Genomic DNA, 14,084 nt, shown 5'->3' with positions numbered 1-14,084 from the left:
TATGCGAGACCTGTGGCTACCTAAAAAGTTTCCACAAACCGATTTGAAAACCCGACATTCTCTTACTTCTAATACACTGAGACATTTTTCAAATGAATTTTCAAAAACAAGGCAATTTTCAAATCCTGCAGAAGCACTCTGATTTGAGACTCCATAAAGATAACTTCTTTCACTATCGCAGCACCGATCTTTGGAAATTTCTCGCTTAAGTAATGAATTCTCTTGAATTCATCTTACCCACTGCTTTACAAATACTTCATTAGGGCCAGTTTAATGTGGAGAGCAGTACAGGCAACCCCCGTATAACACGGTAATTCTACAACTCGGTTTCACTCTAACATGATTGATAAATTGCGACAATCCTCGCACAACACGGTATTTATATAACCTGGTTTCCCTCTAACACGGTTAGAGAATTGCGGCAAACCGCACAATAACATGGTATTTTTGAGCTTTTGTGTGTGGAAACCACGCTATTATCGTGGATGTAATTTTTCAATATTTGCATTTTTTTTTTTTTTTTTTTTTTTTTGTGAATCCCCGCTGTTGATTCGCTAGTCGCTAAGGAAGAAAAAAAAAAAGAATAATAATAATAATAATAAAATAAAAATAATTATTGGGAAATCCTCGTATTTTATTTTGTTGGAGAATCCCTGTGTTAGGTTCTATTGCTATTGAACTTGTGCTTGTCTGAGACCATAAAAATTTGTGACTTCAAAGCGTGCAGTTCGTAACTTGGAAGGTTTTTGCAAGGTAATTTTGGTTTTCGTTTATACATTTTATACAACTTTGTTCTTAAGAAGCGTATTAGAATCTTTTTTGTGAATTAAATTCCAGCCCTAAATTAAATTCCACCCGGGCAGTTACCCAAATTATGCCTAAGGAAATTAAGCATAATTTGGGTATTTTTAAAGAATGGATTCTAAATTGTTTTTTGCCAGCTGTGCAAAACTATTTAAAGCAGAAAAATCTATATTTCAAAATTTTATTACTATTGGATAAAGCGCCAGGCCATCCAAAAGATTTAAGTCATCCAAAATGTTGAAGTAAGGTTCCTACCACCTAATACAACTTCTTTAATTCAGCCATTAGATCAAGGCGTTATATCCATTACATCAGAAAATCGTTACAATGAATTTTGAAAAAATTTGATTCCGAATCTATTGACGTGGTGATGGCGGCATGGAAACATTTTTCAATTGTGAACTGTATCGGAATCAGCTTTATCGCTCAAAAACGTCTTCATACGCACGTGTTGGAAAAATGTATGGACAGAGTCAGTTCATTCAGGAAATATGGTCCAACTGGCAGAAAACAGAATCGATGCGATAGTAGACATTGCTCAGTCGGTAGGAAGATAAGGTTTTGATGATATGACTACTGAAGACGTTCAATAATTACTGGTAGAAAAGAGGCTGGCAAAGCGGATTTGGTGGAAATGGCATCGGAGGAAAAACAGAACAATTCAGAGGATGATAGTGCACACGAAAATTCTGAAGTTCCGCATTTTACACTAAAAAGCATAAGGCAAGGCATAAACTTAGCCGAGCAATTAGAATCTTATTTATTATTATTTTTTTTTTTTTTGAATGCAGATCCTTCGACTGGAAGGAACACAAAGGAAGCTTCAAAAATGCTTTGCTCCATACCATGCAATTTACAAAGATCTATCAAGCAAAAGTAAACAATCCCAGAATACTGATATTTTAAATAGAGCAGAAGATACACAGAATCTGGATGCTGCAAAAGAAAGTTCAGACGGTGACGATATTCTGCAATAGAGAAAACGTTCTCATTTGATTGTGCTTAGCAGAAATGATAAGGAAGTTTGTTATTTGTTATTTGGTTTTTAGGAGCATTAGCAACTAAGGCCATATTGCTCTGCGATATGCGGTGGTCATTCCCTGATCTTTCCGCATCCTCCATATTTGGTGGTGACGGGCTCGAACCCCGGTCTAATCAAGAAGCATGTGCTATGCACTGCTGCTCCTTCCCAGCTGGCTACGGAGACACCCATGATAAGGAAGAAAATTAAATGAATATACATTATCTGGCATATATGTATCACAGTTTGTAAGGTGTTTGTTCAGTTATTACTATTTTTAATAAAATTTAAGTTTCCAATAGTTATAAAAATGATGTATTTTTGTTAGCTTGTTGCAGCCACAACAAGAAACCAGATGCGACCGCAGCATCTGGAAACTAGGCATCTGCAGTGAGACCGACTGAAGTGTTTTTGGTTTTAAACTAAATGTGGAAGGCTCATGGCATAGAATTTTTCAGTATGGTCTGTTCTTGTTAACAGAAGAGAATGTTTTTACAGAGATGGGATACACTTAAATAGAAGGGATGCAAGAATATTTGCTGATGCTATCAAGGCAGCGATAGGTGGTCATAAAACTTCTAGCTTGGGGGGGGGAGATACTCACTCTAACAGATTAAATAGAGCTGCAGACAGAGGTGAAAAAATTCTTTCACACTCTCAATTGCAGGTCCATCTAGACAAGACTTCAGTTATAGCTCGGACACAGCATGGGTTTGTTAAGGGGAAGTCTTGTCTGACAAATTTGATTGAATACTATGATGTAGTCACAAAGGAACAGGATGCAAAGAATAATTTTGATATCATATATTTGGATCTTAGAAAGGCTTTTGATACTGTTGCACATGGAAGACTGCTGCACAAACTGGAGCAGTTTGGCATTAGAGGCAAATTGCTACTATGGATAAAGGGATGGTTGAATGGGAGAAGACAGAGTGGTAATCAATGAACACTGCTCTTCATGGACTAATGTTATTAGTGGAGTTCCCAGGTTTCAGTGTTGTTTTCTGTATTCATTAATGATACTGATAATGGTATATCAGGCTTAATGTCCAAATTTGCAGACAATATGAAGGTCGGCAGGGTTGTTAATGACACTTATAACAGTACGCTGCTGCAACAGGATCTAGAAAAGTTGAGCAGATGGGCTGCGAGGTGGAAACTGAAGTTTAACATTGACAAATGTAAAGTACTGCATATGGGAAGCAGTAACCCCAGAGTAACGTATCATCTCTGTGGTACTACACTGACAGTGGTACAGAGTGAAAAGGACCTGGGGGTAATTGTGCAGGCAAACATGAAGTTTTCTGAGCAGTGCAGACGGTCTGCACTGCTCAGAGTAACTCATAGTGTCTTGTCAATGATATACAAGAATTTTTCTAGCAGGGATAAGGAGGTGATTATCCCTTTGTATAAGGCAATGGTGGTATGGCCACACCTTCAGTACTGTATACAGGTCCAGAGACCTCATTTTAAGAAGGATGTAGAGCTGTTGGAACGAGTACAGAGAAGGGCAACAAGACTAGTGAATGGAACAAAGGGTTGCTCTTACGAAGAAAGGCTTAAGTTTTGCAAATTAGTGTCTGGAGACTAGGCACCTGCGAGGTGATCTGATTGAAGTGTATAAATCCCTATAAAGCATGCTCAATGCTGATGGGATTCTTCCTCTTGCTCAGAATAATCACATGAGAGGGCATAAATTCAAATTGAGGAAAGACAGTTGTAGGATAGATGTGCAGAAGTTTGCCTTTAGCCAGCGGGTAGTTGATTGCTGGAACAAACTTCCATCTGTCGTAGACGTTGATAACTTAAACAGATTCAAGGCAGAACTAGACAAACATTTGGAGTGAGTGGATGGGTGAAATGAGAATTACGTGTGGTTTTTTTTTGGCTGATGCTATATAAGCTTGCTTTCTTGCATCATATGCTTCTACTAATGCTAATTTTGTTAATTTGTTGCCACTTGTCTACAACTGAGACACACCATCGCCTGCAATTGCTGATGTTATGTCATATTGCTATTAAATCAGTTGTGCATTGTGTATTTCAAAACAAAATTTTTTATCAATTTAATTCTAACCTTACTCTAAATTATGGAAATATTTTCAAAAGTAATTTAAATTATTAATAATGAAAAATGCCGACAATGTCTTCAGATGTTTTAATACATCCTTAATATTATTAATGAATAATCACCTGAGAGGGCATAAATTCAAATTGAGGAAAGACAGTTGTAGGATAGATGTGCAGAAGTTTGCCTTTAGCCAGCGGGTGGTTGATTGCTGGAACAAACTTCCATCTGTCGTAGACGTTGATAACTTAAACAGATTCAAGGCAGAACTAGACAAACATTTGGAGTGAGTGGATGGGTGAAATGAGAATTACGTGTGGTTTTTTTTTGGCTGATGCTATATAAGCTTGCTTTCTTGCATCATATGCTTCTACTAATGCTAATTTTGTTAATTTGTTGCCACTTGTCTACAACTGAGACACACCATCGCCTGCAATTGCTGATGTTATGTCATATTGCTATTAAATCAGTTGTGCATTGTGTATTTCAAAACAAAATTTTTTATCAATTTAATTCTAACCTTACTCTAAATTATGGAAATATTTTCAAAAGTAATTTAAATTATTAATAATGAAAAATGCCGACAATGTCTTCAGATGTTTTAATACATCCTTAATATTATTAATGAATAATCACCTGAGAGGGCATAAATTCAAATTGAGGAAAGACAGTTGTAGGATAGATGTGCAGAAGTTTGCCTTTAGCCAGCGGGTGGTTGATTGCTGGAACAAACTTCCATCTGTCGTAGACGTTGATAACTTAAACAGATTCAAGGCAGAACTAGACAAACATTTGGAGTGAGTGGATGGGTGAAATGAGAATTACGTGTGGTTTTTTTTTGGCTGATGCTATATAAGCTTGCTTTCTTGCATCATATGCTTCTACTAATGCTAATTTTGTTAATTTGTTGCCACTTGTCTACAACTGAGACACACCATCGCCTGCAATTGCTGATGTTATGTCATATTGCTATTAAATCAGTTGTGCATTGTGTATTTCAAAACAAAATTTTTTATCAATTTAATTCTAACCTTACTCTAAATTATGGAAATATTTTCAAAAGTAATTTAAATTATTAATAATGAAAAATGCCGACAATGTCTTCAGATGTTTTAATACATCCTTAATATTATTAATGAAATTAATATAAAAGAGAAATATCCTGGAATCTTTTATGCCATAGCAGAAAATATTCACCTACAGATAGTCTTTAACACATAGATGAAACAGGAATCTTTTGGAAGTGCACACCTCTTATACATTTATTGAAGATGAAAATTTCCTGTTACAAAGAACTTTACAAAGAGAAAGAAAACCAAATTAAACAACCAAAAATCAGTTCTTTCTAATGAAATGAAGCCATATCTGAGTCCTTGCAGACCAGCTGGATTTTTTTTGTTTATTTAGAGCTTAAATTAAATGAAGTTTATACTCATGGGAAAAACAATTGGCAACTTGAGATCATGAATTATGTGGGAGAAGGTCGAGTCACCAATTGTTTTTCTCCTTAGTGATTTTTATGGTTTACTAAAAATGATAAATGTGATCTTAAAGAACATCCATCCATTTAGAAAAAAACATATAATATTTATTTTTTATTATTTTTTGCCTTTGGAACATACCTTTCATGCAATACATGTTAAATGCAAGTACATACATACAGTGGTTGATTAACCCTGCTGTTTGTTGTTTTTCTTGTTTGTCATTACAGTTTTAGAAGCATAACCATGATGAACAGTTGTTTGTTTGTTATTTGGTTTTAGAAGCATTAGCAATTAAGGCCATATTGCTTCAGGGTTATGCAGTGGTCATTCCCTGACCTTTCCGCATCCTCTGTATTTGGCAGTCACAGGCTTCAACCCCAGTCTAAAGCATGTGCTACGCACTGCTGCTCCTGCCCACCTGGCTACGGAGGCACCACGGTGAATAGTAAAGATAAAACGTACATATAACTGTAAGGACAGTGTAAATTTATTTTTTTTTAACATAACTATATAAAATATAGCTTCAAAATTATAAAACAGCTAATGCTATTTGGCCTTAATCAAATTATATGAAGTTGAGAGGACTATTTCGTCTTTTCACGTGTTTTGTCACCAGCAGGACTTAAACTGGCTAGTTAATTAAATGGTCTTACCACACACAGCAAAACATTCTTTTGTTTCTCAAGGCATTGCTTTGGTATTACACTACCTGCAAACAAATTGCATCACCAAAAGGTTAATCAGCCACTTACTGCATTTAAAAGATAATACACTGCTATAATTGCTTGTTTTGAGACTTACTGGTCCCTCATCAGATAGCTTCATTTAAATAAATGATTAATAATCTTAATGTTATTATAAGGAGTAGCGGAAAATGATGCAAGAAAGCAAGCTTATACAGCTCAGTCTGAAGGGAGGAAAGCCAACACGTCTGAGGACGAGAATTGCCGGTGCGGACGTGCCTTTCTGCCGCTCTTGGAACAGAGAAGTTTTTTCTGATTTATTTTCTGCTTTATTAGTTTAAATTGACATATTAACTTATTTTCTAGAGTAGCTTTATATTCCTATTTATGGTACTTAAGTTTAAAGTAACTTAGATAGAGATTTTGTAGGTATTGCTTAGTATCGGAAAGGGTATTAAATCCTCGTGTTTACCATTCGTAAAGAGCCACCATTGTTAAGGGAAAATTAATTAGTAAAATCTATTAATCTTGTCGAACTTCATTGGCAATTAAACTGTACTTTTAACTATACATATAACCACTTAGGTTACGTCACATAAATAATTAGTAAAAATAAATAATTAATACATAACTTGATACGGAAGTTATATAAAGGGATTTCGTAGATAACACTCGTTACTGAAACATAAATATAGCATTATAACTGTGTTGGGATACAAGTTTAGGATTTAATTTTGTACTGAAATTGAAATTTTATTGAAAGTAAATCGAAATCATGACTCAAACCAGAGCAGCAAAGCAAAAGGCTCAAGCTAATGGGAATGCTGTGGCTCAGGGGAGAACTGAGGGGGGGCAGTTGCCCTCTGAATCACAGCCTTTTAAGATGCACTATTTGCTTGATGTTTGCGGAGCAGTCAGGTATGGGACATGATACTGCCATGGGAGATGTCTTTGTATGTGCGCGATGCAAGGAGTGTAAGGAAATCAGGTGACAACTCAGCGTTGTTATGGGCCTATATGAGAGCTTGAAGGACAGTGTGGATGCCCTCGAAGGATTACAAGTGAGGGGCCCATCAAGCTCTCAGCTGCCCACACCAATGCCAGAGCTTGCACTTGGTCATCACGCAACACAGCGGCAACCCCCAAGGCAGAATGCACTGGTCCCAAAGGAACTAGTAGTTGTTGGTGACTCTATTGTCAGGGAAACGAGAAACATGATTTGTAAAAAGGATAGATGGAACAGGACCAGGGTATGTCTGCCAGGGGCAAAGGTTGATGATGTTGTAGAGCGGATATCATCTTTTAAGGGCACAAAAGGTGATATAGTTGTACACGTTGGCACTAATGATGTTAAGAGTAGGAGACCGGCGGAATTACTTAACCAGTACAGGTCACTGATGAAAAAAAGCCGTGAATTAGGGTTGAATTTGAAAGTGTCTGCAATTCTGCCCAGACACTATAGGAGGGAGTATATGATGACAGCCCTGTCGATCAATTCGGCCCTGGAAAGATTGTGCAGGGCTCAAGGGGTAGAATTTTTTTCAGCCTGGTCTGTACTTGTTAACAGGAGAGACTGCTTCTACAGGGATGGGATACACTTAAATAGAAAGGGTGCAAGAATGTTTGCTGATGCTATCGAGGCAGTGTTAGGTGGGTCGGAAAACTGCTAGATTGGTGGGATACAAGGACTAATAGATTAACAGTAGCCACTGGCAGAGGAGAAAGGGATTCTTGCACTGCTTCTATTGGAATGAGCAGCAGCCTGGAAAATAAGATGCAGGATATTTCAGAGACTGCTGGGAATCATGGGGGTACAAGTAAACACATGGGTTGTGTTAGGGTGGCTAAGAGGAAGAGCAGGTGTATGTATACTTGCGTGTACACCAATGCTAGGAGTTTAGTAAATAAATTTGATGAATTTGAGGTATTGCTCAAAACATCAAAGGCAGATATTGTTGGGATTTCAGAGACGTGGTGTCACACAGATATAAGGAATGCAGAACTGGAATTTGTGGAGTACAATGTCTACAGAAAGGATAGACAGGATAGGAAGGGAGGAGGAGTTATGCTATTAGTAAAGAAACATAAAATCCAAGGAAGTGAAGCCAGTTGACATCGCTGGACAGTGCAGTGTCGAGTCAGTTTGGTGTGACATAAGCATTGGGAGATCAAAATTGAGAGTAGAAGTGTGCTGTAGGCCTAATGAATCTGATGAGTATAATAAGAAACAGTACAGAGAAATAGAGTGGGCCAGTAAATCAGAGAGTCTTATAATGGGGGATTTTAATTTCCCAGATACTGACTGGAATTTGTGGGGTGGTCACTCACACACTAGCAAGGCTTTTGTGGATTTATTGGATGATTGTTTTCTACATCAGCATGTTCGGGAGGCAACTAGAGGGAGTAATACTCTTGATTTGATTATCAGTAGTGATTCTTCATGCATTAAGAATCTGCAGATAAATGAACCACTAGGTGGCAGTGATCGCAGGGTTCTGAAGTGGGAGTTACTCAGAGAGGTTTTTTTTTTTTTTTTTTTAGGAGCATTAGCAACTAAGGCCATATTGCTCCGGGATATGCGGTGGTCATTCCCTGACCTTTCCGCATCCTCCGTATTTGGTGGTGACGGGCTCGAACCCCGGTCTAATCCAGAAGCGTGTGCTACGCACTGCTGCTCCTTCCCACTCAGAGAGGTAACTACCATTATGGGTAAAGGGAAGGGGTATTGCTTTCGTAAAGGCGACTACGATGGACTGAGACAGTATTTAAATTCTATACAGTGGGATCAACTGATGATGTTACCAACAGCAAATTCAAAATGGAAAGCATTCAAAGAACTTATCTTGCAAGCTACTAGGCTTTACATACCAACTAAGAAATATTGTTCAAGGTTTAGGCCTAAATGGATGTCAGATGAACTAATGAGGCATATGGCAGAGAAGAAAAATGTATGGGATAGATACAAATTAACACGTGACACAGAAGCCTATGATAGATACAAGTTGATCTGTAACCAAGTTACAAAGGAGGTTAGGCAGGCGAAGGCAGATTACGAGAGATCCTTGGCAAGGGATGCGAAGAAAAACAGCAAAGAGTTCTTTACTTATGTAAACTCTAGAAGGAAGGGGATGAATCAGATTGGTCCACTTGATATCGATGGGTCAACTGTTGATGACCCTGCTCAGGTAGCTAACAAACTAAATGAATATTTTGCATCGACATTCGCACATGAGGAGTTATTCAGCGAGGGGAATGCCAGAGGTGTTTTCAACTCTAGCAGTAAGCTAGAGAATCTTGTAAAAACTGAGAGTAAAGTGGAGGAGAAATTGTTGAAGATAAACACAAGAAAGGCACCTGGGGTGGATGGGATATATCCAGTTATATTAAAGGAGGCAGCAAAGGAAGTAAGCAAACCCTTAGCCATAATTATGAGAGCTTCCTTGGACTCAGGGGAAGTACCCATGGACTGCAGATGTGCAAATGTGACCCCAATTCACAAGGGAGGATCAAAGGCTGGCACAAGTAATTATAGACCTGTGAGTTTAACTTCTGTTCCCGGAAAATTAATGGAGGCACTGGTTAAAGAAGCACTGCAGGATCATCTAGACAAGACTTCAGTTATAGCTCGGACACAGCAGGTTTTTGTTAAGGGGAAGTCTTGCCTGACCAATTTGATTGGATACTATGATGCAGTCACAAAAGAACTGGATGCAGGGAATAACTTTGATATTATATACTTGGATCTTAGAAAGGCTTTTGATACTGTTGTATATGGAAGACTGCTGCACAAATTGGATCAATGTGGCATTGGAGGCAAAGTCCTGCTATGGATAAAGGGGTGGTTGAGGGGGAGAAGACAGAGAGTGGTAATCAATTGACACTGCTCATCGTGGACTAATGTTATTAGTGGAGTCTCTCAGGGTTCAGTATTGGGTCCTTTATTGTTTTCTGTATTTATAAATGATATTGATGTTGGTATATCAAGCTTAATGTCCAAGTTTGCAGACGATACGAAGGTTGGCAGGGTTGTCAAGGACACTACTGACGCTATGCTGCTGCAACAGGATCTGGAAAGGTTGAGCAGATGGGCTGAGAGGTGGCAAATGAAGTTTAACATTGACAAACGTAAAGTACTACATATGGGAAACAGCACCCCCAGAGCAACATATCAACTCTGTGGTACTACGCTGACAGTGGTAGAGAATGAAAGGGACCTGGGGTGGTTGTGCAGGCAGATATGAAGTTCTCTGAGCAGTGCAGACCGGCTGCAAGAGTAGCTCTATTGTCAATGATATATAGGAATTTTTCTAGCAGGGATAAGGAGGTGATTATTCCCTTGTATAAGGCAATGGTCAGGAGACACCTAGAGTACTGTATACAGGCCTGGAGGCCTCATTTCAAGAAGGATGTAGCGCTGCTGGAACGAGTACAGAGAAGGGCAACAAGATTAGTGAATGGAACAAAGGGGTGCTCTTACAAAGAAAGGCTTAAGTTTTGCGAATTGGAGTGTCTGGAGACTAGACACCAGTGAGGTGATCTGATAGAGGTGTATAAAGCCTTGAATGGTTTGAGCATGCTCAGTGCTGATGGGATTCTTCCTCTTGCTCAGAATAATCACCTGAGAGGGCATAAATTCAAATTGAGGAAAGACAGATGTAGGATAGATGTGCGGAAATTTGCCCTTAGCCAGCGGGTGGTTGGTAGGTGGAACAGACTTCCATCCCTTGTCGTGGAAGTTGATAGCCTAAATAAGTTTAAGGCTCAGCTGGACAGGTATTTTGAACGAACAGAGGGGTGAAGTGGAAGTGGTTATTTTTTATTTATTTATTTTACTTTATTTTTTTTTTGGCTGATGCTGCATAAGCTTGCTTTCTTGCATCAAATGCCTCTACTAATGCTAATCCCATTTCACCTGTCCATCCAAACTCTCCAACAGTTTATCTAGTTCTTCCTTGAATTTATTAAAATTACCCATCTCTTCAACACCAGATGGAAGTTTTATCCAACAATCAACCACCCTCTGACCGAAGGCAAATTTATGCACATTTGACTTGCAACCATCCTTCCTCAATTTGAATTATGCCCAATCATGTGTAGCCTGGGCAATGAGCTTACTCAATCCATTCAAGGCCTTAAATACCCCATTCCGTTCTCCTCGCAGGTGCCTAGTTTCCAGACACTGCAATTTTCAAAACTGAAGCCTTTCCTGGTAAGATCACCCTTTTTCTTTCTTCAACAATTTTGTTGTTGTCTGCACCCATTCCAACAAATCCACACGTTTCCTAATATGAGGCTTCCAGACATGTACATAGTATTCAAGATGTGGCCTAACCATGCCTTATATAATGGGATAATTACCTTCTTATTCCTGCTTGAAAAATTCTTATTCCTGTATATGTTACTGAAAAACTCTATGAGCTGTAAGCATGTGTGCTCTGTTCAGAGAACTTCATATCTGGCTGAAAAACTACCCCCCTGGCTTGTTTTCATTCTCCACTGTGCTAAGTGTAGACCATATAGCTGGTAGTTAAGCTGGGATTACTTCTCCCCATATGAATTATCTTGCATTTGTCAATATTAAACTTTATTAAATATTATTATTAATTATTAGTAACCACTATTAATATTTTTTAATTATTAACTATTAAATTGTTCTTGTTTATACTCTGGCATGACCACCAGGTCAGTAGAGTTCACAATAAATCATCAATAGAAATTTTAATCGTATTTAGTAGTCACATGCTTGAATCCCGGTCCACTCAAAGAGCACATGCTACTGCACAATAAATCATCAATAGAAATTTTAATTGTATTTAGTAGTCACATGCTTGAATCCCGGTCCACTCAAAGAGCACATGCTACTGCACTCACACTCCTGACCACTCGGCTACGTCAGGCCTAATTATTTAATAAATAATTTTAAAGCAAAACCAGAGTACCTTATTGTGAAGGAAAAGTTTGTTGTTGTTGTTTTGGTTTTTAGGAGCATTAGCAACTAAGGCCATATTGCTTCAGGATATGCGGTGGTCATTCCCTGACCTTTCCGCATCTTCCGTATTTGGTGGTGACAGGCTCGAACCCTGGTGTCTAACCAAGAAGCATGTGATACGCACTACTGCTCCTTCCCACCTGGCTATGGAGGCTCCCGGAAAAGTTTGTTGAAATGTGAGTAATAAGGACATTGTATTAATTAGGCAGTTTATACCCTGCTAGCCAAAAATAGATTTACATACTGTAAACAGTTTTTGAGTAAGGTTTGTTCAGATGTGAGTAATAAGGCCATTGTATATTAATTAAGCAGTTTATACCCTGCTGACCAAAAATATATTTACATATTGTAAACAGTTTTTGGGTTAAGTTTGTTTACTTTGAAGTGGCTGGTGCATTTAAGAATTTTTATGACTCTGAAATCTACAACAACACCAGAAGTATTCATAGAGGAGAAAACAGATAATCCTACATGCACATGAATGCTGGATTCTCAAACCTATAAGGATACCAGCTGACTCACATGCTGATGCTGAACTTTTGAATTTTACAGAAAATCAGATGCTACACTATTGGACTTCTATTATCCATTCAAAATTTGAAAATTGGGAGTATAAGACATTTAAAAACACAACAGGGAAAATGCAGGACATTTTTTTCAAATATATAAAAAATATAGAACACGTATAAACAGTACATATATTACAGAGAAAGTTTTTATGGATTGTAATGTATTTTGTTAGTGGCATGGTGCTCACCATCATTTTACTCATTCAGATTCAGAAATGGTGCAACAAAGGCACAGCCAACTGTAATCAACAACATTCGTTAGTTTCATGAAATGTTGTACTTCCAAACAAAGTACAACTGTCTTCTTTTAACCACAAGTTAGAAATAAAAATTTTATTAGCTGACTCACATTTTCTAACGAGATGTAAGCTTCACTAAGGTAACATATGTGAGAGAAAGTAAGAAACAAGGGAAAACAGAGAACTAATCAGCAACAGTAGTAATGACAGCAGATAGAATGTGATGGTAAACTCAGAATCCTGGACCATTACTTTGATACAGAATTCAGATTTTGTTATTTTTGTTTGATATTAAAAAGTATCAATTCTTGGAAAAGTGTGTAATATTGATGCTCCCATGCTACAACCCTCAAATGAAAGAGATAACCAGAACACTAATTTTATTGGTACAGATGCCACCCCCAGACCTACATTTTCGTATGAAGTTTGGCTTTCTTTATTTATACTGTTACCTGAGATCAATGTGTATCGTTTTGGTAAGAGGCCCCTACACCTCAAAAGCACCTTGTATGTTTATTTTATTGCTTATTTGCTGTTTCGCATATATTATATTCTTATCGTTTTTAAATGCTGTGATGTGCATTTTTATTTCTTTTTACATCTTTTATGCTTTTAATGGTTTTGTTTCTTTTATACTTATTTTAATGCCTATGTATTTTATTTTTAAATAAATTGTTTAATGTTCAGGTTAGTGGTTACAATATTCTTTTCAATAACACAATCAACTAAAAATTTAGAGAAATGTTAACAAAATGTGATGACATTCATTACATTAAACTGTTCAATTCCACACTATGTAATGTTTACCCAATAAAAAATAAACTAGAGGAATGAAGTATTAGATTTTATTAGTAATTCTATCCCAAGATGTCAATGTTCAGCAAGAAAAAAAAAAATTAGAGCTTTTACAGAATATTTAGAGACAGAAATCTAGAATCATTATGATATTAACAGCGGTGTAATTCTGATTTAAAATTTATTATTTTTATTTTATTTCTTCCATATTTAATTACACACACACACACACACACACACACACACACACACACACACACACACACACACACACACACACACACACACACACACACACTTGATCACCAACTTTTGAGAATACAGATTTCAAGTACGGCAAAAATATTTTTATAATAGAGTAAATGGTACTTACCTTTACTCAGTGGTGAGCTATAGCGGGCTCGCACGGGCTCTTAAGAGACCATTGTTATT

At 37.5% G+C, this 14,084-nt stretch overlaps 1 protein-coding gene across 3 annotated transcripts in view; it reads right to left on the bottom strand.

Moving 5' to 3' along the window:
• LOC150078920 (septin-7-like) overlaps nucleotides 1-14,084 on the bottom strand; it is a 510,661-nt gene that overhangs the window by 275,573 nt on the left and 221,004 nt on the right. The gene's annotated exons all lie outside the window — the stretch shown is intronic.

The sequence above is a fragment of the Mastigoproctus giganteus genome, chromosome 10 (assembly GCF_048544385.1).
Source record: "Mastigoproctus giganteus isolate SK-2022 chromosome 10, ASM4854438v1, whole genome shotgun sequence".
NCBI lineage: Eukaryota > Metazoa > Arthropoda > Arachnida > Uropygi > Thelyphonidae > Mastigoproctus > Mastigoproctus giganteus.
This window is presented reverse-complemented; position numbering and strand designations above follow the sequence as displayed.